This window comes from Mustela erminea, chromosome 5 (genome assembly GCF_009829155.1).
Source record: "Mustela erminea isolate mMusErm1 chromosome 5, mMusErm1.Pri, whole genome shotgun sequence".
Classification (NCBI taxonomy): domain Eukaryota; kingdom Metazoa; phylum Chordata; class Mammalia; order Carnivora; family Mustelidae; genus Mustela; species Mustela erminea.
Genome location: NC_045618.1, coordinates 77,815,736 through 77,841,434, shown reverse-complemented (window position 1 = coordinate 77,841,434; position 25,699 = coordinate 77,815,736). Strand labels below are relative to the sequence as shown.

Here is a 25,699-nt window from a genome sequence, read left to right as displayed (position 1 = left end):
AAAATGAACTAGAGATATGCAGGTTCTAGCTGAGATGCCAATGAACATCTGCTAGAAGTCTCATTTTGCTGCAAATATTGTCTCTCAGCTAGTTGATGAAGCAATGAGGGACTATTACTCTGAATTTAACTTTGACCAAAAAGAAAGAACTGGTTCATGAAATTCAAGTGACAGGAACCTTGGAAGAAAGTCAACTTGTCATCTTAGTGCTTGAAATAGCCCAGAAAGAAAACACTCAGTGCAGTCTGACAGGTAGCTTGGACTTTAGAAAGCAGATTTCAAAAATTTCAGTGAGGAGATCTGAGTGATTCCATGACTTCATGTCTTTTAAAAAGATTGGAGGCCTTGAAAAACAAATTCTGATGAGAAAATTATAAACATCAACAACAAGGAGGAAACAAAAGGGAACAGTATATAAAGGGAACTAACAGCTACAAATATTTTCCTGAATGCACTATAAGGAGGATAAAAAGAAAGGATTACAATTTTGAACATCTTTATGTGTATAAAAGATGTTAAATCGTTCACATAGAGGTATCTCTACTTCCATTTTACTGATGAGGAAACTGAGGCTGAAGAAGATTGCACAGACTCCAGAAATATAAAGTCTAGTATAGAGTTACGAGATAACTAAAGATAATAAAAAGTTCTGTCAGCCATGAGAAAGATACTTTTCAAAAAAGAAAAATAGTAAAAAAAAAAAAAATAGTTAATTCCAGTACTTGATGCTGATTGCTTCATATCAATCAAAAATAATAAATAAGCAAAAGGAATTAGTGCTTACATTCTCTATGATGGAAATGCATCTTTATACTAGTAAGGATAAAACAAATGCAAATAAAAAACACTACACAGATATAGTAGTCAGATAAAGGTAAGTAGTAGAATTGAAGAGTCATTTAAAAAAATTTTTTTTAAGTCATTTTAAGGCAGACTAGCATTAGCATCATGGCAAATCTGAGCCATATGCACACTGACATCATGGAGAAACAAAAGCCTTAACTAGCCCAAGTGTGCAAGTATTCTAAAAGCAGCAAGACCATAAGGCACGCACATGGAGGAAAGTGTAGAGGTGAGACCTGATATCCCAGGAAAAACAGGGACTAACTTCAGGTACTGACTTTCCAGTTCTAAGTGTCCTGTGTCCAGACTGCCCAGTTCTGACACTTGAATACCTAAATGACACACCAAGCATGATTTGGATACCTACTGGGTTATCTGTACTTCATCTCCAGCTCTGGAAACTCCATTCTACTTCTTCCTGCCATCCACATTTCAATAGGGTAGTTGTGTTCATACAATATAACTCCATCTCCTGACAATACTGATTAATTCAGACATAGGAACCTTAACCAAGAGAAACAAAAACACTCTCTGCATAGAATATGGAATAAGATATTTCAACCTAAAATAAGCTACTTTCTGAAACCTATAAAATAGGATACAAATTTGAGTGTTATTGGTAGTAGCCACTACTTCCTAACTCGAAAACATAGAAATATCTCCCACCCCCCCAAAAAAGTGACATGAAGAGAAGAACAGAGATAACAGAAGGAGAGAAATTACTGAGTTCCCTTCAAATAGACTGGTATGTGAGTCATCTGAAATACAGTTGTATCCCTGCCCTTGGATACCACAAGACAACCTCTGTTTATAATTACAGCACCAATGGATGATCATGGTGACTGGGAAGAATGCTAAAAAAAAAAAAAAAAAGATATATAGAAAGATGTTGAGAAATGAGATATTTTACTGAATTCCATGTAAAATTAAAATGTACATATAAAAATTACACATCTTAAAGCATTCTCTCAATTACCAACAAAATTCCAAGACATATAATTAGACAGATGGCTCATGAACACCTAGAAAAGGAAGTGGTAATCACCAAGAGCCACTTTAAATTAACTAAGAATAAATTATACCAAATTAATTAAATTATATAGACATAGTGAATCTGCATTTCAATGAGGCATTTAATGCAGTGTTCTGTTGATGTCTTTTGGACAAGATATATATGAAGAGGATGTTTGTAAATTATGTGGTACGTGTTAGTTGAACAATTATTCTCAACCCATGACAATTACACGGCTCATTTTTGAACCTGTTGTGAGCCTTATTCACAATTTTGAATTAAAAAATGAATATAGATGTAGAAAGATGTATATTATTTAGAGAAATAGTCAGGTATTGAATAATAGAATCATGATTTTAAAAAATCAGTATTTTTTTCATTATAAATGTTGGAACATTGGATCAAATTCAGTAAGAAGGAATTCTAGAAGATAAATATAAAGTCTAATACTCCTGGTTAAAAAGTCAACCTCACAAACACAGGATAGCAAAGATTACAAATAGGAAAAAAATTGGAGAGGGTTTTGGGTTATGGACATTGAGGAGGGTATATGAAATGGTGAGTGCTGTGAAGTGTGCAAAGTTGGTGATTCACAGACCTGTACCCCTGGGGCAAATAATACATTATATGTTAATAAATATAATTAATAAATTAAAAAAAATTTAAATAGGAAAAAATATCCATATACTTTGAGGAATGGGACTATACCTTGTAGGTGCATAGTCACAGCTCCCAGCACAACTCCTGGAACAAAACAGATGCTAGAGTTAGATAATTTTTTAATCAATGAGAAATTCAATATGAGCCAATAAATGTCACACACATTTATGTTGCATTTACACAAAGGCAGTATTTAGGAAGGAAGTCAATAATGTCCCTGTACCTTACACTGGTAAGATCATATTTGGAGCACTGTGTCTGTTTGGAAGCCATATATTAAGTGGAACACTGATAAACTATAATGATTCCAGAAGACAGTAAACAAGTGAAAAGACAGTATTCTTGTGTTGGCCCGAGTTCTTCAGAAAAACAGAACCAATAGGATGTATATATTTACATTTATATTTATATTTATATTTATATCTATATCTATATTTATCTATGTATCTACAGAGAGAGAGATTTTAAGAAATCAGCTCATGCAATCATGCAATTGTAAAGACTGGCAAAAATCTACAGAGTGTGCTGACAAGCTGGAGACCCAGGGAAGAGTTTATGCTGAAATTCAAGTCTGAAGACAATCTGCTGGTAGAATTCCCTCTTCCTGGGTAAGTACAGTCTCTTTCTTAAGGCCTTCAAATGACTGGATGAAGCCCACCCACATTATAGAGGACAATCTGCTTTACTCAAAGTCTACTGATTTAAACGTTAATATCATCTAAAAAATATCTCTAAGCAACATCTAGATTAGTGTTTGACCAAATATTTGAGTGCCAAAGCCTAGGCAAATTGGCCCATAAAATTAACCATCTCAATTCCACTGTCATATGACAAATGGTTAAGGAAAAAAGAGATAATTTAACTTGGAAGAGAAAAAAGCTGGGTATAGAAACTGTTTTTAAAACATTTCAAATTTTAAATAAAAAGAGGGGATTAGACTCAGTCATTATAACTCTAAAGTGTTATTTTAAGATGAATGGCAAAAATTACAAATGAATCTTTAACAGCTGAACTATCTAATTTAAACGAGAAGTGAGATGTACTTAAATGAAAAAAATATGTGGCAAGGTCCCAATCCTCAAGGAAATTTAAGTTTAACTGTAAGAGTAAAAATGCAGATATTAAAAAAAACACATCAATTCATTGAACTAATATTAGTTACTTATCATTTTCTACACATTAGCAATACAGTAACAATCAAGAAAATTTGCCTGCCTTTATATAGCTCATATTCTCATGGAAAGATAGAGATAATAAATAAAATATATAGCATGTTAAAAGTGATAACTTCTAGGGGGACTGAGGAGTCTGACTCCTGCTTAAAAACCTAAGTGTGGGGCACCTGAGTGGCTCAGTGGGTTAAAGCCTCTGCCTTCGGCTCAGGTCATGTTCTCTAGGTCCTGGGATCAAGCCCCGAATCGGGCTCTCAGCTTGGCGGGGAGCCTCCTTCCCCACTCTCTCTCTGCTGACTCTCTGCCTACTTGTGAATCTCTGTCAAATAAATAAATAAAATCTTAAAAAAAAAAAATCTAGGTCTGATCATCAGCAATTACAAAGGCCTTATCTTGCAGGTCTCATGGAGAATAGCTGCCTTCCCCACATCAGACCTGGTGTACAGCCAGTGCACTGCAATCTGAAGGGAGTTACAGTCAAAGTTTCAGGCCCCTTGGTCAGCCATGCTCTTATTCTCATCCACATACTTACTAGCCCAAGCACTTTCACATCAAGGTTTATTAATCAGGAGTCTTCATCTGAGGCTTTCTCCAGGTTACTCTGCCTACAGCTCCTTATGGGGGGGTGAACTATGCTTGAAGACACTTTTCTCCAGTCTTAACCAGTGCTCAGTACTTTTTAACTCCTAGTCTTTTTCTCTCTCCCATCAGCTTTCAGGTCCACAAAACTGCAGGAACCTTTTGTTTTCAGTGCTGCCTCAGCAGTGAAACCCCCACATCTGTGCTGAGCTCCATGACCCTTGACCATGTGCTTTTCTATACGGAAAATGGAAGAGTAGGGACCCCATGTTTTCACCAGCTTAGCTTCTTGCTTACACTATAGCAGTCAGTGATTAAAGGTTTAGCTATTCCTTTCATTTTGTCTTATCATCAGAGTTGGCTACTCTGACCCCTAACAGTTCATCCTCCCCCATAGTAAGCTCCATAGAGCTCACAGAGAAACTATCTTGGTCAGTTTCAACTTCTAAAACAGAATCCTACAGACTGGATGGCTTAAACAACAAATATTTATTTCTCATAGTTCCTGAGGCTGAAAGTCTCACTAGGGTGCCAGTATAGTCAGGTTCTTCGCAAAGGCCCTCTTTCTGATTTACAGATGGCCATATTCTCAATGTATTTTCACAAGGCAGAAAAAACACAGATGGTCTCTCTCCTTTGTCTCTTCTTATAAGGGCACTAATCCCGTTAATGAAGGCTCCACCATCATAACCTAATTACCTCTGAGAGGCTCCATCTCGTAAAACCATCACACTGAGGTTTAGGTTTTCAGCATGTTAATTCTAGAGGGACACAATATTCAGTCCATAAGAGAGGCAAAATTTAAAAAAAAAAAGGAAGATAAGGAGGGACAGGAGATGAGATACCATAATATAGAAACCTAAGAAAGCAATACTTGAGTAAATACCTGAAGGTATGAGAGAGTTTGGAGGATACCCAGGCAGGAGCACTGTGGGCAGGGTAAAGCACAAAGACAAAGACCCTGAGAAGGATACAGGCCCTTGTTAGACACTGGCCAGATGGAACAATAATAATAATAGTAGAAGAATGCAAGAGGTCTTGCTTCTACAGTTCTTTCAGTCTGTTAAGGAAAAAAGAGAGAAAGGAAGAGAGAAAAAAGAAAGAGAGAGAGAGAAAGAAAACAAGATAGAAGACTGTGAAAAGTGCTGTGGCAGAAGAAAAACAGGGAGGCTCTGGAGACATAAAGCAAGGGAGCCCAACAATCATGATACACACCCCAGAAGTCAGGATGTCTAGTCAGAACACAAGAAGAATAAGAAACAAGAAAAAGGGTCAGAAAGTATCCCACGATATTTAACAAAATAAAGAAAAAAACAAAACAAACAAACAAAAAGGTTAGTGATCAGGTAGGGAAGTCATGCTGCACTGCTCTAGGGGGCTCCACTCACAGCACAGTCTTGGTATCATGCAGTGCATACAGGTGAGGCCTTATACGATGAAATCAGGAACTAAAATCATGCTGGTTTGGGGGAATCAAAACATTCAATGTAACTAAAGTACAAAGCACTGACTAGGAATAAAATGCCAAAATCAAGAGGTAAGCAAAGATTGACATAAATTTTTCTAAAGTCACAAATTGTTTTAAATAAGATATGAATACGACAAAAACTCTGGTTATTATGCTGCAATAAGTGATTGTGGGGTAACAAGGAAAACCAGTGATGAGACTATGGTCAGAGATAAATTTTCTCGGCTTGGAATTAGGGTCTTAAAAATAGGGTTTTAAAAAAGAGTAGAAGCAGAAAGGGCTGGGAGCCAGTGGAATGTGCATGAGAGTAAAAAAAATTAAGGATTATCCTCGGGTTTAATGTGGACTCCTACAACAACAGTGACAACATTTCTGATGTACAGAACAAAAGAGGACAACTAGGTACTGTATACAAGATGATCTCCTTAATATGGACTTTGTGCACTTAAAGTGCCTGCATATGATCCAAGTAGAAAAATAAATAGGATGAAATATTAATAGATAATCCACAAAAGAAGGGTTCCTTGATCAGATATATCTAGAAAAATACTACATATTAATCCTGCTCTTAAAGATCTATTCAATTATTTATTCATTCAACCTATATTTTGTAGCTCCTACTTTGTGCCATAAACTATGTTTCACTCTGAAATATAGAACTAAATCTGAACTAAATAAGATGAACATGGTCTCGGATTTCAAGAAGCTTACAATCTATGGGTGATAGATGAATCAAACAATTATTTAAATTATAATCGGATAATTTTACAAATGCAGTACAAAGTCCCAGGAATGTGTAAGATGGGGCCAAATCTAGCCCGAAGAGTCCCCCTGTCACAGGAATGTATTTAAATCCTACCATTGTGAAACCCACCAAAATCATTTAAATAAGGATTATCATGGGTTGCTAGATTGTTTTTAAGCATGAAGGTTGTTTTATTTCCTCTATAAATATGTATTCCATGTAAAGAGCAAATCTTGGAATGTAGTTTAAAAAACTTCTCAAGAAAGAAAACAAGGGAAAATGTTGTTAATAAGTACTTGAGTCTTCATTGCCAAGCTTCCCTTTTCTTCAAAGAAAGAACAAGACCAGAGCAGGACACTCAGGTGCTTTGCAGCACACAAAGTAGAACAGCCTGATTAGATAAACAGCAAGCCCAGCGAGCAATTCTGATCAGTTGGGCATTCAAAGAGAAACTATAAGAGTTACTTGCACTGAGTCAATAGACTACCCAAATTGCTTCCATTTTCTACTTCACTCACTGAAAGTGATGACATTCATTTCTCTCTCTTCCTCCCATTCTAGAGACACAGCAAGGTTGTCACAGCTGTGTTTAATGAATGAAAGAATGAATGAACTCTGATCTCTTTGGTATGTATAATGAATAAAATATTATTGATATTAATAATGAAATAGTTATTCAACTTTTAACTGGCACAGATTGAGATTTCATTTCTTATGTCTGCAACTGTTCTTTGAGTCATCAAAGGACTTCAAAAATCAGTTGAATATTCAGCCCGAATATATTTATATATTTTTTTCTTTTTTGGTAGAAGTGTGAGTCAAGGATATTGGAGCTAGAAATATGCCCTGGGAGAACCATGATTTAGTGTGTCTTCTCAAATCTTCCCTCTCTCCCTGCTGCTCTTGTCCTCCCAAAGATACTCTACTAAATTCTCAGCCAAAATTTTTATAAGACAATTTACATGAGAGCAATTTTAGATACTGAACATTTATGGATCCTCTGAATACTAGAGTAAATAACTGTAATTAGATTAATATGCAATAATTAAAAATAATATTGCATTTAATGGTGCAAGAAGATTTTAAAAACATGTTAACTAAAATGCAAATTCAAAATAAAATAAAATAAAATGTAAATTCAGTATAAGCTCCCATTTTTGTTTAAAAAAATTCATGTGCACAGAGACATAAAGTTTTACTTGTCAATTGTATTACTAGGTATTTACCCAAAGAACACAAAAATACTAATTCAAAGGGATACATGCACCTCGATGTTTATAACAGCATTATCTACAATAGCCAAATTATGGAAAGAGCCCAAGTGCCCAGTGACTGATGAATGGATTACTTCTTAGTAATGGTATATTTAAGAGGGATATATATATATTTATTTATATACCTATATTACATATAATATATACAATGGAATATTACCCAGTCATAAAAAAGAATGAAAATATTGCCATTTGCAACAACATGGATGGAATTAGAGTGCACTGGGCTAAGTGAAAATAAGTGAGGGCTCCTGGATAGCTCGGTCGGTTAAGCATTTGTCTTGGGTTCAGGTCATGATCCCAGGGTCCTGAGATCGAGTTCCACATCAGGCTCCCTACTCTGCAGGGAGCCTGCTTCTCCCCTGCCTCTGCCTCTCTCTCTTTCTCTCATGAATAAATAAATGGAATCTTAAATTTAAAGAGTTAAATAAGTCAATCACAGAAAGACATGATATGATTTCACTCATATGTGGAATTTAAGAAAACAAACAAGCGAAGGGAAAATTAAAAAAAAAAAAAAAAGAAAAGAAAACCAGAGAGGGAGGCAAACCAAGAAGCAGACTCCTAACTACAGAGAACAAACTAATGGTTACCAGTGGGGAGGTGGGTGAGAGGATGGATGAAATAGATGATAGCGATTAAGGAATGCACTTGCCATGATGTGCACCAAGTGTTCTACAGAAGTGTTAAATTACTGTATTATACATCTAAAACTAACATGACACTGTATGTTTAATAACTGAAATTAAAAAGAAACTTTAAAAAAAGAGTTTTACTTTCTGATGACTAAAAACCAGATTTTTTTATTCATCTATATTTTCAAACTTTTCTATTTACTGTTTTAAGAAAACATGTGAAGAACTAAATTAAAAGTTTCAAACTCTTTGAATAAACATGTTTTGAGGTGATACATTTGAAGTTTTATTAAGAACAGCTCTGTTGGATTTATAAGTAGTTTAGAATTGTATTCACTGTTAGCTTTATATTTGTAAAAGCTTTTCTGACATTTGGTAAATATTCTGTTCAATAATCTTTCCATTGTTGCCTTTCCTAATACCCTACACTCACTCACCAGTTTCACCACTCATTAGCAAAAAATAAGCAGCAATGGCAATCATTTGCTGTGTTTCAGAGATTTGGTAGTTAAATTCTTCAAGAAAATCAGCTGCAGTCTGTACATTCTGAAAGAAATTCTCTTGGTGAAGGATCTAGGTAAAGAGCCCTGAGCAATGAAGGCCAGTTTACATGGGAATATCAAGCACTTTATCCAGGCTCTTAAAAAGAGAATTGATGAATAGAGCCTTTTTAATGACTAACCCTGACTTTTTTGCCAAATTATACTTTGCTCCATGTAAAAGAATTCCTGTATGAAAGAAACATTAAAGTGCTAAACTGACTTTCATGAGTCTTTAAAGTCTCATAACTTCATAGTAACACACCAGAAATTTTTCCTCAACACTGTCTATGTACCAGCAAGAGAGAGAAAGAGTTTTTGTGTTACACAGGTGGTATTAGAGAAGTGAAGGATACAAACGGAAATAAAATTATTTCTGTTTTAGAAATGTTTACAAAATAGGGAGACAAGCAATCATAATGCAAAATGGGATAAACTAATATAACCTTCTGAGGATTAACCAGCTTTAAATGACAGGAAAGAAAGTAGGGAAAAGATATTCCAAGTTCATCAGGACTAAGAGCATGAGGGCAGGAATATATACAGTATACTTTGAAAAATGACTAAAAGCTAAGCATAATGGAAGATTGCATTGAGACGTGGTCTATACAAGCAGAATAAAATCAGTCTTGCAAACTGCGAATGCCATTTTAGGATATGTGACTATTTTTATAGGCCACAGGCAGACACCTAAATTCTTTATTGAGCATAAAAGGTGGAGTAGTATATTGAAAGGCTAAAGAAGATACCAGTTGGAAAGTTACTGGAATACTTTGTGTGTGAGATGCTGTCACTACATGCAGTATTAGAAGAATAGTTGAAAATAAACAATAAACTGATGAAGCACCATTGTGGAAGCAGAACAAACAGAATTTAGTAATTTACCAGTAGTGTGGGTGAGGGCAATGAAAGATTCAAAGATACCTGAGCTTCCTTGCATAAGTGACTGGGAAGATGAAGTACCAGCTCCACTGGATTAAGTTTAATTGGGCTTTGAGACATCATGTAAATTTTTGGGATTTAGAGTTAGAATTTCAGGAAAAACATAAATTTGATAGTTACTGTCCAGAAGCCAGAGCAATATTTTAAAATATTTGTGTTGGGACGCCTGGGTGGCTCAGTTGGTTAAGCGGCTGCCTTCGGCTCAGGTCATGATCCCAGCGTCCTGGGATCGAGTCCCACATCGGGCTCCTTGCTCGGCAGGGAGCCTGCTTCTCCCTCTGCCTCTAGCCTGCCACTCTGTCTGCCTGTGCTTGCGCTCTGTATCTCTCTCTATATATATAACAAATAAATAAAAAAAAAAATCTTAAAAAAAAAATAAATAAAATATTTGTGTTAAACAATAAAAAGTCCAAGACCAGAAAAATAGGGAAAGATTACATACTTTTTGAGGTTAATTAAAGGAAGCAGAAACAGTAAAATAATTAAGGAAAAATACCCGAAAAAATTTTTAATTCTAAAATTAAGAAGAAAATAAGATCTTTTTTTACCTCTGACCAGAATATAAGAACTATGATAAAACTAAGTAAGAAACAATGTCTGGGAACAATGGAGCAGAAAGGTTAAGGAATGAAGAGTAGCCAACAGTGGTTAAATATAGCAGAAAAGTTGGGGAAGCTGAGGCCTATAAAGAAGGACTAGAACTGGCAAACTATACATTACTGATGACCTCTGAAAAGCATTTTCAGTAAAATGTGGAAGAAAGAAGCAATAAAGAAGCATTTTAATGGATGGTTAAGAAATGAAGATAGCAATTTAAAACAGTCTTTCAAAAATTTAATAAAGTTAAGAAGAGATATGAGGTGTCAATTTGGCAGAGAAGCAAGGCCTGAGAAAGAGTTTTTGTTATTTGTTTACACTTGAAATATGGGAGACTTTGATATATTTGTTGACCAAAGAAAATCTAGTGAAGATAAAGAAACTAGTTATAAATTGAGTGATAAATTATGGATAATAATTATGGAACTGTGGATAGTAATGAATTCAATCAGTAAGAAGAATGAATTCAATCAAGGACAAAGGAACTAGCCCTGGAAACTAGGAACACTTTTTCTATAAAGCGAGGACAAATAATGTGGAAGTCCAGAACAAATCAGTTTATTGGGAGGGAAAGAAGTTGAGAACAGTATGTTGGCCTGTTTCTTTACTACTAAAGGAGAGAGCAACTCTATGGCTTAAGATAATACATGGATTTAATAACTTTATATCATAATTATGGTTCACACAATAATCATGAAGCTTCAGAAAACTTTAGTTGGAATATCTGACATAACTGGACAGGTAAGGGTATATAGCTCACAGACCCAGAAGATAAATGGATCACAAGAGAAACAATTACTACCACTGCAATTATGTTTCCTTAGGAAAAACCTTTTAATTAAGATAAATTGAATCTATTTAGTGCCTGAAAAATCCAGTTACTACATATGGGTCAGTGAAATACACATCATACCACTACTTTTATGTAAGCCTATTTTCACATGCACCAACAGTCTCAGAAAAAGATAGTGTCAGTGAGATGAACAGCTAGGGAAAATGCCATCGTCTTCCTATTCAGAATGGGGTGTGACCACAAGCACAAACATGTTACTTAACCTTCTGGGCCTCTTTTTCTTCAATGACACTGATCTGATAGGTTTGCTGTGAAGATGAAATAGCTGTTGCACAATAAGAACCCATGAAAATTAATCACCATTTTCTTCTTCCTCCAGCTCTCCTCATCCTTCTCCTTTCTTCTACTTCACTATAATTCTTAGTTAATTCCCTCAGCAAACATTTATTTATAACTGACTATATGCCAGATACTCTACTACCCTGGATATATAGTGATGAACAAAATATACATGATTCCTGGGCTCTTTGACCTTGCAAACTAGCACAGCAGGCAAATACTGAGCAAACAAAAATATAAATAAAAATATATTTTGGGGACGCCTGGTTGGCTCAGTGGGTTAAAGCCTCTGCCTTCGGCTCAGGTCATGATCCTGGGGTCCTGGGATCGAGCCCCACATCGGGATCTCTGCTATGTGGGGGGCCTGCTTCCTCCTCTCTCTCTCTGCCTGCCTCTCTGCCTACTTGTGATCACTGTCAAATAAATAAATAAAAAATCTTAAAATATATATATATATTTTGTATCTTCAAATAACTTTAGGGGGAGGAGTCAAGATGGCGGAGAAGTAGCAGGCTGAGACTACTTTAGCTAGCCGGAGATCAGCTAGATAGCTTATCTAAAGATTGCAAACACCTGAAAATCCATCGGCAGATCAAAGAGAAGAAGAACAGCAATTCTGGAAACAGAAAAACAACCACTTTCTGAAAGGTAGGACTGGCGGAGAAGTGAATCCAAAGCGACGGGAAGATAGACCCCGGGGGGAGGGGCCGGCTCCCGGCAGGCGGCAGAGCAACGGCGCACAAAATCAGGACTTTTAAAAATCTGTTCCGCTGAGGGACATCGCTCCAGAGGCTAAACCGGGGCGAAGCCCACGCGGGGTCAGCGTGGCCTCAGGTCCCTCAGGGTCACAGAAGGATTGGGGGTGTCTGAGTGTCGCAGAGCTTGCGGGTATTGGAACGGGAAAGCCGGCTACAGAGACAGAGCCGACAGTAAGCTCACAGCTCGGTGTTACCTTGAACTGGTCGCAGGCTCGGTGAGCTCAGAGCGCGGCCCGAGGTCAGGCAAATGGGAGTAACTGGGCGCTGTTCTCTGAGGGCACACTGAGGAGTGGGGCCCTGGGCTCTCGGCTCCTCCGGGCGGAGACCAGGAGGCCGCCATTTGTATTCCCCATCCTCCGGAACTCTACGGAAAGCGCTCAGGGAACAAAAGCTCCTGAAAGCAAAGCCGAACAGATTACTCACCCCAGCCCCTGATAAGGGCGGTGCAATTCCGCCTGGGGTAAAGACACTTGAGAATCACTACAGCAGACCCCTCCCCCAGAAGATCAACAAGAAATCCAGCCGAGACCAAGTTCACCTACCAAGGAGTGTGGTTTCAATACCAAGGAGAACAGCAGAATTCCAGAGGAGGAGAAAGCAAAGCACGGAACTCATGGCTTTTTCCCTGTGATTTTTTTTAGTCTTGCAGTTAATTTAATTTTTTTCTTTTTCATTTTTTGTTTTTTTTTTTCTCGCCTTCTGGTAAAATTTTTTTTTTAACTTTTACCTTTTTCTTTTTTAAAGTTTTTTAACTAGTTTATCCAATATATATATTTTTTGTTTTTTATATTTTTCTTATTTGTTTTCTTTTTTTAATTCTTTTCTTTTCTTTTTTTTCTTTTTTCTTTTTTTTTTTTTTCCTTTCTTCCTTTTTGAACCTCTTTTTATCCCCTTTCTCCCCCCTCACTATTTGGGATCTCTTCTAATTTGGTTAAAGCATATTTTTCTGGGGTTGTTGCCACCCTTTTAGTATTTTACTTGCTCCTTCATATACTCTTATCTGGACAAAATGACAAGACGGAAAAATTCACCACAAAAAAAAGAACAAGAGGCAGGACCGAAGGCTAGTGACCTAATCAATACAGACATTGGTAATATGTCAGATCTAGAGTTCAGAATGACAATTCTCAAGGTTCTAGCCGGGCTCGAAAAAGGCATGGAAGATATTAGAGAAACCCTCTTGAGAGATATAAAAGCCCTTTCTGGAGAAGTAAAAGAACTAAAATCTAACCAAGTTGAAATCAAAAAAGCTATTAATGAGGTGCAATCAAAAATGGAGGCTCTCACTGCTAGGATAAATGAGGCAGAAGAAAGAATTAGTGATATAGAAGACCAAATGACAGAGAATAAAGAAGCTGAGCAAAAGAGGGACAAACAGCTACTGGACCACGAGGGGAGAATTCGAGAGATAAGTGACACCATAAGACGAAACAACATTCGAATAATTGGGATTCCAGAAGAAGAAGAAAGAGAGAGGGGAGCAGAAGGTATACTGGAGAGAATTATTGGGGAGAATTTCCCCAATACGGCAAAGGGAACGAGCATCAAAATTCAGGAGGTTCAGAGAACGCCCCTCAAAATCAATAAGAATAGGCCCACACCCCGTCACCTAATAGTAAAATTTACAAGTCTCAGTGACAAAGAGAAAATCCTGAAAGCAGCCCGGGAAAAGAAGTCTGTAACATACAATGGTAAAAATATTACATTGGCAGCTGACTTATCCACAGAGACCTGGCAGGCCAGAAAGAGCTGGCATGATATTTTCAGAGCACTAAACGAGAAAAACATGCAGCCAAGAATACTATATCCAGCCAGGCTATCATTGAAAATAGAAGGAGAGATTAAAAGCTTCCAGGAAAAATGAAAACTGAAAGAATTTGCAAACACCAAACCAGCTCTACAGGAAATCTTGAAAGGGGTCCTCTAAGCAAAGAGAGAGCCTACAAGTGGTAGATCAGAAAGGAACAGAGACCATATACAATAACAGTCACCTTACAGGCAATACAATGGCACTAAATTCATATCTCTCAATAGTTACTCTGAATGTTAATGGGCTAAATGCCCCAATCAAAAGACACAGGGTATCAGAATGGATAAAAAAACAAAACCCATCTATATGTTGCCTCCAAGAAACTCATTTTAAGCCCGAAGACACCTCCAGATTTAAAGTGAGGGGGTGGAAAAGAATTTACCATGCTAATGGACATCAGAAGAAAGCAGGAGTGGCAATCCTTATATCAGATCAATTAGATTTTAAGCCAAAGACTATAATAAGAGATGAGGAAGGACAGTATATCATACTCAAAGGGTCTGTCCAACAAGAAGATCTAACAATTTTAAATATCTATGCCTCCAACGTGGGAGCAGCCAACTATATAAACAAATTAATAACAAAATCAAAGAAACACATAAACAATAATACAATAATAGTAGGGGACTTTAACACTCCCCTCACTGAAATGGACAGATCATCCAAGCAAAAGATCAGCAAGGAAATAAAGGCCTTAAATGACACACTGGACCAGATGGACATCACAGATATATTCAGAACATTTCATCCCAAAGCAACAGAATACACATTCTTCTCTAGTGCACATGGAACATTCTCCAGAATAGATCACATCCTTGGTCCTAAATCAGGACTCAACCGGTATCAAAAGATTGGGATCATTCCCTGCATATTTTCAGACCACAATGCTCTAAAGCTAGAACTCAACCACAAAAGGAAGTTTGGAAAGAACCCAAATACATGGAGACTAAACAGCATCCTTCTAAAGAATGAATGGGTCAACCGGGATATTAAAGAAGAATTGAAAAAAATCATGGAAACAAATGATAATGAAAATACAACGGTTCAAAATCTGTGGGACACAACAAAGGCAGTCCTGAGAGGAAAATATATAGCGGTACAAGCCTTTCTCAAGAAACAAGAAAGGTCTCAGGTACACAACCTAACCCTACACCTAAAGGAGCTGGAGAAAGAACAAGAAAGAAACCCTAAGCCCAGCAGGAGAAGAGAAATCATAAAGATCAGAGCAGAAATCAATGAAATAGAAAACAAAAAAACAATAGAACAAATCAACGAAACTAGGAGCTGGTTCTTTGAAAGAATTAATAAAATTGAAAAACCCCTGGCCAGACTTATCAAAAAGAAAAGAGAAAGGACCCAAATAAATAAAATCATGAACGAAAGAGGAGAGATCACAACTAACACCAAAGAAATACAAACTATTATAAGAACATATTATGAGCAACTCTACGCCAACAAATTTGACAATCTGGAAGAAATGGATGCATTCCTAGAAACATATAAACTACCACAACTGAACCAGGAAGAAATAGAAAGCCTGAACAGACCCATAACCAGTAAGGAGATTGAAACAGTCATTAAAAATCTCCAAACAAACAAAAGCCCAGGGCCAGACGGCTTCCCGGGGGAATTCTACCAAACATTTAAAGAAGAACTAATTCCTATTCTCCTGAAACTGTTCCAAAAAATAGAAATGAAAGGAAAACTTCCAAACTCTTTCTATGAGGCCAGCATCACCTTGATCCCAAAACCCGACAAGGATCCCATCAAAAAAGAGAGCTATAGACCAATATCCTTGATGAACACAGATGCAAAAATACTCAACAAAATACTAGCCAATAGGATTCAACAGTACATTAAAAGGATTATTCACCACGACCAAGTGGGATTTATTCCAGGGCTGCAAGGTTGGTTCAACATCCGCAAATCAGTCAATGTGATACAACACATCAATAAAAGAAAGAACAAGAACCATGTGATACTCTCAATAGATGCTGAAAAAGCATTTGACAAAGTACAGCATCCCTTCCTGATCAAAACTCTTCAAAGTGTAGGGATAGAGGGCACATACCTCAATATCATCAAAGCCATCTATGAAAAGCCCACTGCAAATATCATTCTCAATGGAGAAAAACTGAAAGCTTTACCGCTAAGGTCAGGAACATGGCAGGGATGTCCATTATCACCACTGCTATTCAACATAGTACTAGAGGTCCTAGCCTCAGCAATCAGACAACAAAAGGAAATTAAAGGCATCCAAATCGGCAAAGAAGAAGTCAAATTATCACTCTTCGCAGATGATATGATACTATATGTGGAAAACCCAAAAGACTCCACTCCAAAACTGCTAGAACTTATACAGGAATTCAGTAAAGTGTCAGGATATAAAATCAATGCACAGAAATCAGTTGCATTTCTCTACACCAACAGCAAGACAGAAGAAAGAGAAATTAAGGAGTCCATCCCATTTACAATTGCACCCAAAACCATAAGATACCTAGGAATAAACCTAACCAAAGAGGCACAGAATCTATACTCAGAAAACTATAAAGTACTCATGAAAGAAATTAAGGAAGACACAAAGAAATGGAAAAATATTCCATGCTCCTGGATTGGAAGAATAAATATTGTGAAAATGTCTCTGCTACCTAAAGCAATCTACACATTTAATGCAATTCCTATCAAAGTACCATCCATCTTTTTCAAAGAAATGGAACAAATAATTCTAAAATTTATATGGAACCAGAAAAGACCTCAAATAGCCAAAGGGATATTGAAAAAGAAAGCCAACGTTGGTGGCATCACAATTCCTGACTTCAAGCTCTATTACAAAGCTGTCATCATCAAGACAGCACGGTACTGGCACAAAAACAGACACATAGATCAATGGAACAGAATAGAGAGCCCAGAAATCCCTCAACTCTACAGTCAACTAATCTTCGACAAAGCAGGAAAGAATGTCCAATGGAAAAAAGACAGCCTCTTCAATAAATGGTGCTGGGAAAATTGGACAGCCACATGCAGAAAAATGAAATTGGACCATTTCCTTACACCACACACAAAAATAGACTCAAAATGGATGAAGGACCTCAATGTGCGAAAGGAATCCATCAAAATCCTTGAGGAGAACACAGGCAGCAACCTTTTCGACCTCAGCCGCAGCAACATCTTCCTAGGAACAACGCCAAAGGCAAGGGAAGCAAGGGCAAAAATGAACTATTGGGATTTCATCAAGATCAAAAGCTTTTGCACAGCAAAGGCAACAGTTAACAAAATCAAAAGACAACTGACAGAATGGGAGAAGATATTTGCAAACGACATATCAGATAAAGGACTAGTGTCCAGAATCTATAAAGAACTTAGCAAACTCAACACCCAAAGAACAAATAATCCAATCAAGAAATGGGCAGAGGACATGAACAGACATTTCTGCAAAGAAGACATCCAGATGGCCAACAGACACATGAAAAAGTGCTCCATATCACTCGGCATCAGGGAAATACAAATCAAACCCACAATGAGATATCACCTCACACCAGTCAGAATGGCTAAAATCAACAAGTCAGGAAATGACAGATGCTGGCGAGGATGCGGAGAAAGGGGAACCCTCCTACACTGTTGGTGGGAATGCAAGCTGGTGCAGCCACTCTGGAAAACAGCATGGAGGTTCCTCAAAATGTTGAAAATAGAACTGCCCTATGACCCAGCAATTGCACTATTGGGTATTTATCCTAAAGATACAAATGTAGTGATCCAAAGGGGCACGTGCACCCAAATGTTTATAGCAGCAATGTCCACAATAGCCAAACTATGGAAAGAACCTAGATGTCCATCAACAGATGAATGGATCAAGAAGATGTGGTATATATACACAATGGAATACTATGCAGCCATCAAAAGAAATGAAATCTTGCCATTTGCGACAACATGGATGGAACTAGAGCGTATCATGCTTAGCGAAATAAGTCAAGCGGAGAAAGACAACTATCATATGATCTCCCTGATATGAGGAAGTGGTGATGCAACATGGGGGCTTAAGTGGGTAGGAGAAGAATAAATGAAACAAGATGGGATTGGGAGGGAGACAAACCATAAGTGACTCTTAATCTCACAAAACAAACTGAGGGTTGCTGGGGGGAGGCGGTTTGGGAGAAGGGGGTGGGATTATGGACATTGGGGAGGGTATGTGCTTTGGTGAGTGCTGTGAAGTGTGTAAACCTGGTGATTCACAGACCTGTACCCCTGGGGATAAAAATATATGTTTATAAAAAATAAAAAATTAAAAAAAATAACTTTAAATATATTTGTATATAAATATAAATAAATCTATGATTAAAAATTGTGATAATTTCATTGAAAGTAGCAGGAAGCAAGAAAAGAGACTAATATAAATAATTATTCTAACATGGAGGCAAGGGAAGGACTCTTTGAAAAACTGACAGTTAAATGGAGATAGAAAAATCCCCAAATTTTGAAAGAATGGATATTACTTAATTTTCCAAAAAGTGCTATCCAAAATTTATTTGTTCCCAATCAATTCAACTAGTTAAAATTTTAAGTGCTTTACCATATACTTTATACTTAGAATTCTTGTGCTGAAAAAAAGAAAACAGAAAAGTCTTTCCTTGAAATCCAAGATTGTTTCTATAAAAAAACAAGTTAATCAACTAAAAAGTAATACATTCCATTTAAAGAAATCGACTTTATTTATTTATTTAGAGAGGGAAAGAGCAGGGGGAGGGGGAGAGAGATACTCTTTTTTTTTTTTTTTTGAGAGAGAGACTCTTAAGCAGGCTTCATGCCCAGCACAAAATCCAACCTGGGATTCGATCTCACAACCCTGAGATCATGATCGGAGCTGAAATTAAGAGTCAGATGCTTAACCGACTGAGCCACCCAGGTACCCCAGTAAATGAAAAATTTGAAAGAACTTTAAATGAGTGTTAAGTGTTTTAACTAATTTTCATTAGACTAGTTTATGTAAAGGACATGATCTAAAGCTAAATCAGCCAAATATATAACCTTAAGGAAAGAAGACTTTATACTGAAAAGACAACTAATTATTGTTAATTTGTATAATGTCTGTCATGTAGTTATGACTATAATGTTGTCTGAGTGTCAGGAAAAGGTTCTTAGCTCTGCCAGCAGACATAATATGGGAAGGTTAATTATATTCAGGCTTTAAGACTGATAAAAACATCTACGCTAAAATATTTAAAGAGAGGAGTTGGAAAACTATAATGAGATTATACAGACTTCAGAATTTGAGGTTAAGTAGAAACAGTGAAAGACCAATTTTGGCTAAACTAGTGATCAAAATCAGAAAATAAAAAGAGAAACAGTAAGTCTGATAGTTAAGTCAAGAGGGTTGATTTCCCTTTACTTAATTAGATTGCCAAAATGCAGGAGGTCAGAGAAATAAGGCAATAGCCATGGTTTAGCTTCAGAGCTTAGAGAAGAGAAATTCATACCCCTAAGGGGGGATGTCTTCACTGCCAAAGGACTTGAAATATGCAACTGAAGCCAAGTTTACTGGCCTTTCTTGAGGGCCTTGACATTCGTGATTATTGGTATACTAAGCATGTAAGATCCCTTGAGAGTAAATCTGCTTTTATAAACCTTATATTCTGATTTTCTAACACCTAACATCATTCCACACAAGAGAGAAGAATAGTAAAATTTCTTTGGGTATTTTACAGGTAACAATTAAACTGAAGCCACTGTATAATAATATACCTATTATAATGGGTATAATAGGTAATTACAGGTATAATAGGTAATTATTATACCTATAATAGGTATAATATTTACCTATTATAAATAGGTAAATAGTGAATCTGATATGATTCTGTCAATTATGTATTATTATCAGGTATAGTTTAAGCAAGACATATATTAATTACAATATAAAAATATTCATGGGGCGCCTGGGTGGCTCAGTGGGTTAAAGCCTCTGCCTTTGGCTAAGGTCATGATCCCAGGGTCCTGGGATTGAGCCCCACATCAGGCTCTCTGCTCAGCAGGGAGCCTGCTTCCTCCTCTCTCTCTCTGCCTGCCTCTCTGCCTACTTGTGATCTCTGTCAAATAAATAAATAAAAATCTTAAAAAAAAAAGACTTAAAAATATTCAATATACTTGGTTCCTTAATACAAAAATAAAAATAAGTACAATTTAAGTATACTTGAAGAAATAAATCAAATATATCTAAAGACAGGCACCAGTTTCTGTAATGAAGGTAGCTATCAGCTTCAAAGTAAAAGTGACTAGTTCAAACAACAAATGTATGAAGTAGATACACTGCAAACTTGCTCCTTTTCATTAGCTTGTAATATTAGCTTGAATTCTATATTCATATATAATGTGTATTTTTCTACATTACAACAATTACCAGTTGATGATTGCCACATAAAAGAAGTATTTTAGGAGTTTTTACCTCTACTTATCATAATTCTTTGCACTTACTGGGTTTAAAATCACGACATCATTTTTTTGAAAATAATTTCTATGTACCCTATGAAAATTTCACTGAGAAATTAAGTTGGTGAGAGTTTCCTTTGGATGTTATAATTTTAAATCATTTAGACAACACTCTGGTTTTGCTAAATGGTATAAGAGACAAAAAGCCTAAAATATTTAATATATTAAACTCTTTTGGCCCTTCTACAAATCATGTAAAATCAGGGGGCAGATGGGGAAGGAGTCTCAGGAAGGCAAAACTAAATTCAAGACTTAAATATTTCTATGTTGAAATTTAGTCCACAGTGATATATATACAAACTGACTTCTCATTGAGATGAATATCAATAAATTGACCTGAGAGATAAATATTGATTTTAGCAAGCCCAAGGTCTGCATTTATACCAGACAATTCTTCTTGATATTTCCTAGGATACAGAGTCAATAGATGAATTGTTATATTTACAATCTGAATAATTTCCTGAGTCTGCAGGAAAGTAAGGTTTTTCATTCTGTTTTGGAGAAGTACTGACCAATTTACATCTGTATTTTGTGAAATGCTTTCTAAAAAATACCCAAATGGAATATCGCTGTATTTGTTGTTCTGATATTTGATTCACATTAATAACACTGAATATCATTCCCAATTCACTGCTGTTATTTATATTCAATATTTTTCCATTTAACATATTTCTTTTAATATGTTTCCATTATATTCAGAAGACTTTGACATGAAGCCAACACATATGGTCACTGAAGCTAGCCGGGAAAAAAAATAAAATTTAGCCATTATTTAGCCATAATTATTGTTTGTAAAACCAATTTATTGTCCTGAGTTCTGAATCCTAACTATCATTTTTCAGTCTCCATTCCTTTCTTTTTTCCTGGTTACTTATACTGTCTGCTTTACTTCACTATACATAAATCTTTCTGAATCTCAAAGTTAAAGAGCATTAAATAGATTCCCTGAACCTTAATGCTGAGAAGACATTAATGAAAAACAGGATGTCCATGTAATGTAACTTGTCACTATTCACCCCAAATCCTTCCTGGTGGATTCCCATGAGGAAATGGTCATGCCACATTTATACATTTTTTTGTTTAAGCTGCTCACCTAACCTTTAGAGAACTTAATTAAGTACGTCTAAAAATAACAGCATATACTTCACAGAAATTGAATTTTCCATTAAAAGTTACCAAAATAGGGGCGCCTGGGTGGCTCAGTGGGTTAAAGCCTCTGCCTATGGCTCAGATCACGATCCCAGGGTCCTGGGATCCAGCCCCGCATCAGGCTCTCTGCTCAGCAGGGAGCCTGCTTCCTCCTTTCTTTGCCTCTCCACCTACTTGTGATCTCCCTCTCTGTCAAATAAATAAATAAAATCTTCAAAAAAAAAAAAAAAAAGATTTAAAAGTTACCAAAACAAATGGGTAAAAGCTTGCATAGCTGGAATGAAAAACAAAGTGAAGATGTCAGCTAAAGGGAGATAAAAGATGGAAAGAAAATTACTGTGTCATCAAAAAGATAATGAAGTTTAAAAGAAATAAAAAAAGATGAGTACATTTGTAGAACATAAAAAAACAGTTTGTCTAGAGCCAATAAAAAGAAAGAAACTTTGTTGAAGGAAATGTCACTAATTAAGTATTGTTAAAGCTGAAATGAACATTTTATATTATGTTTTTATAGGCTAACAATTTTTTTAAAAAAGTACTTAAATAAGCAATATCTAGTCTTACACAGATCAGGGCACAGACTGTATGACATTATCTCTACAGGAATACAACCTAATCATGTGGTGCTATGACACCATGAGGCAAAGTGAAAATGCATTTTGGAACAGACCTTGCATTTGTATGCTACATACAGAAGGAAGCAAATGCATTTTTTAATCCATGGAAAGGATGAAAAGGCAACCCCTTTGAAAGTAATCTACAAAGAAACAAAAAAACCAATTCTATCCCAACCATTCTAGCCTGAGATTAGTCTCATTATTAGCAGAAGTTAAAAATTATAATTATAACCCAGAAATAAACCCACAATTCTATGCTCCATGAATCTTCAACAGAGCAGGAAAGAACATGCAGTGGGAAAAAGATAGTCTCTTCAACAAATGGTGTTGGGAAAACTGGACAGCAATATACAAAAGAATGAAACTGAACTACTTTCTTACACCATACACAAAAATAAGCTCAAAATGGATTAAAGACCTAAATGTGAGTCCTAAAACCATAAAAAAATCCCAGAAGCAAGCCCAGGCAGTCAACTCTTTGACATCAGCAAGAGCGATTTCCTTCTAGCTATGTCTCCTGAAGCAAGGGAAACGAAAGCAAAAATAAGCTCTTGGGACTACATCAAAATAAAAAGCTTCTGCACACCAAGTAAACAATCAACAAAACTAAAAGACAACCTACTGAATGGAAGAAGGTATTTGCAAACGACATAGCTGATAAGGATCAGTATCTAAAATCTATTAAAGAATGTATCAATCTCAACACCCCAAAAAACAAATAATCCAATTAAAAAGTGGGCAGAAGACTTGAGCAGACATTTCTCCAAAGAAGACACAGAGATAGCCAACCAACACATGAAAAGATACTCATCGCTATCAGCAGGGAGATGCAAATGAATGCTACAATGAGATATCACCTCTTACCTGTCAGAATAACTAAAATCAACAAGAACAAACAAGTATTGGAGAGAATGTGGATAAAGGGGAACCCTCTTGCACTGTTGGTGGAATGCAAATTGGTGCAGCCACTGTGGAAAAGAGTATGGAGGTTCCTCAGAAAATTAAAAATAGAACTGCCCTGTGATCCAGCAATTGCACTAGTAGGTATTTACCCAAAGAATACGAAAATACTGAATCAAAGGGATACATGCACCTCGATGTTTATAGAAGCATTATCTTCAATAACCAAATTTTGGAAAGAGCCCAAGGGCCCACTGACTGACGAATGGATGAAGAAGTAGTGGTCTGTGTGTGTGATGTACATATGTATGTATGTATCTATCTATATATAATGAAATAAAACTCAGCCATAAAAACTAATGAAATATTGTCATTTGCAATGACATAGATAGAGCTAAAGAGTATAAGCAAAATAAACTAGTCAGAGAAAGACAAATACCATACGATTTCACTCTTTTGTAGATTTTACAACACAACAAATAAGCGAAGGGGGAAAAGAATGAGACAAACCAAGAAACAGATTATAGAGAACAAACTGATGGTTGCCAGAGGAAGGTAAGTGGAGGTATAAGGGAAATAGGGGATGGGGATTAAAGTGTACACTTACCATGATGAAAAAAAATAAAAGAAAATGATAAAAATCATAATTGTCATAATTATATTAAATTATATTTTCAAAATATAACCTTATACTGCAAGACAGTGTAATAACAAGTAATGGTGAGATGTCACTTGTCATAAGACTGACAAAGATGAAAATGCTACCAATAAACAGTGTGGGGAAACAGAGTTGCTGTAGTGTAGAACATGAACATCTTTGTGGGGGAACAACATGATGGCAGCAGTGAAATATTAAATATAAATATTCTTTAATCCAACAAGCCCATTCCTAGAAGTTCATTCTAAATAGAGATTATAATGCGGATGTAAAGATATACTTATAGTAGTGTTGCTTGCATTAGCAAAAAACAAATCAAACAAAACAAAACAAAACAAACAGCAAACAAAACAAAACAAACAGCAACAACAAAAAATGAACCTAAATGTTTCATCAGTGAAACAGAGTTCATTAAATGGGATGGTCAATATCCTTTAACAGTGGAGATGCCTATTCATTGATATGTCTTAAGGAGATCTTAAGAAAAATAAAATTTATATATACATTTATCATGTTTGTATATACATATGTATTTGCAAATGTGTGTATGTGTGTGAATTTCATTTTTCTTCTTTTATTACACCTTTTTGCATTTGCATTTTATACAATGAGCATATATTTACTTTTCTAAACAGATAGAGTAAAAAATAAAAAGAAACAAGATATTGTATTGTATACATGGAATCAAGAAGCAGAGATAGAATGACCTGCTTCAAGGTTCACAGGTAGTTAACAACAGGACTAGTACTAAGGCTCAGTTTACTATGATACCTCAACCTGCATCCAAGGAATAATAGAAAGGTTTGAGTTTGTCCCCCATTAACATGCATTAATATACAAGATTATACTGCACTATAGCACTTCCATTTGAAAACAGATAAGAAAGAGTCAAACAAGAGGGTAAAACCACCATAACATAAATCTTAAAGATCATCATTAATTCAACTTTGAATTTTTTTATATGACGACTATAGAGTTCACTCTGTGCCAATTATATTAGCAAAACCTCATGTTGCTGATAGCCAGCAAAGGAACCTCAAATAAAGTAATATACAAAAAAAATGTAATATATAAAATTATATATTTAATTATTAATATATAAGTATTATATATAAATACATAATTATAAATTAATATGTAAATATTACATATTAATATAATATATAATATATATAAAAATTATATAAAACACAAGAAGAAACTGAGGCTCAAGCCTGATTTCTTCAAGCTAAGCTCACAATAAAATAAAATACCTTGTAAAACTGGAATTATAATTGAAATGGCAATCAAAGGAGTATAGAACATATTACATCTATCAATGGTGCATGTCATTCAAAGACAAATATTTATTAAGCATCTGGAGCTTCAACTCCAGCCTGTTAATGTTTATTGGTGTCACTCTTTTGCTTTTGTAGACAGTTCAACAACTGACAGTTCTACAATTTATCTTTATATCTCCTCTGTCTCCATATCAGCACCACAGAACACAAATGATTTATCTGCCTAAAGGAAAACCACTCTAAGTCCCAAATGTAGATACTCGATTAAAAAAAAAAAAAAAAAAAGTAGGGACACCTGGGTGGCTCAGTTGGGTATGGTCATGATCAGTTCTGGGATGGAGCCTTATGTCAGACTCCCTGCTCAGTGGGGAGTCTGCTTCTCCCTCTGCTCCTCCCCACTGTTTGTACTTTCTCTCTCTCAAATAACTAGAGAAAATCTTTTTTTTTTTTTA

The 25,699-nt window shown here is 35.9% G+C and overlaps 1 long non-coding RNA gene across 1 annotated transcript in view; it reads right to left on the bottom strand.

The window, feature by feature from the left end:
* The window catches only part of LOC116591221, a 198,026-nt gene that overhangs the window by 84,276 nt on the left and 88,051 nt on the right, over positions 1 to 25,699 (bottom strand). Inside the window, exon 5 of the long non-coding RNA XR_004285882.1 lies at positions 2,564 to 2,599. This is a non-coding gene — a long non-coding RNA (uncharacterized LOC116591221). The remainder of the gene's footprint in view (positions 1 to 2,563; positions 2,600 to 25,699) is intronic.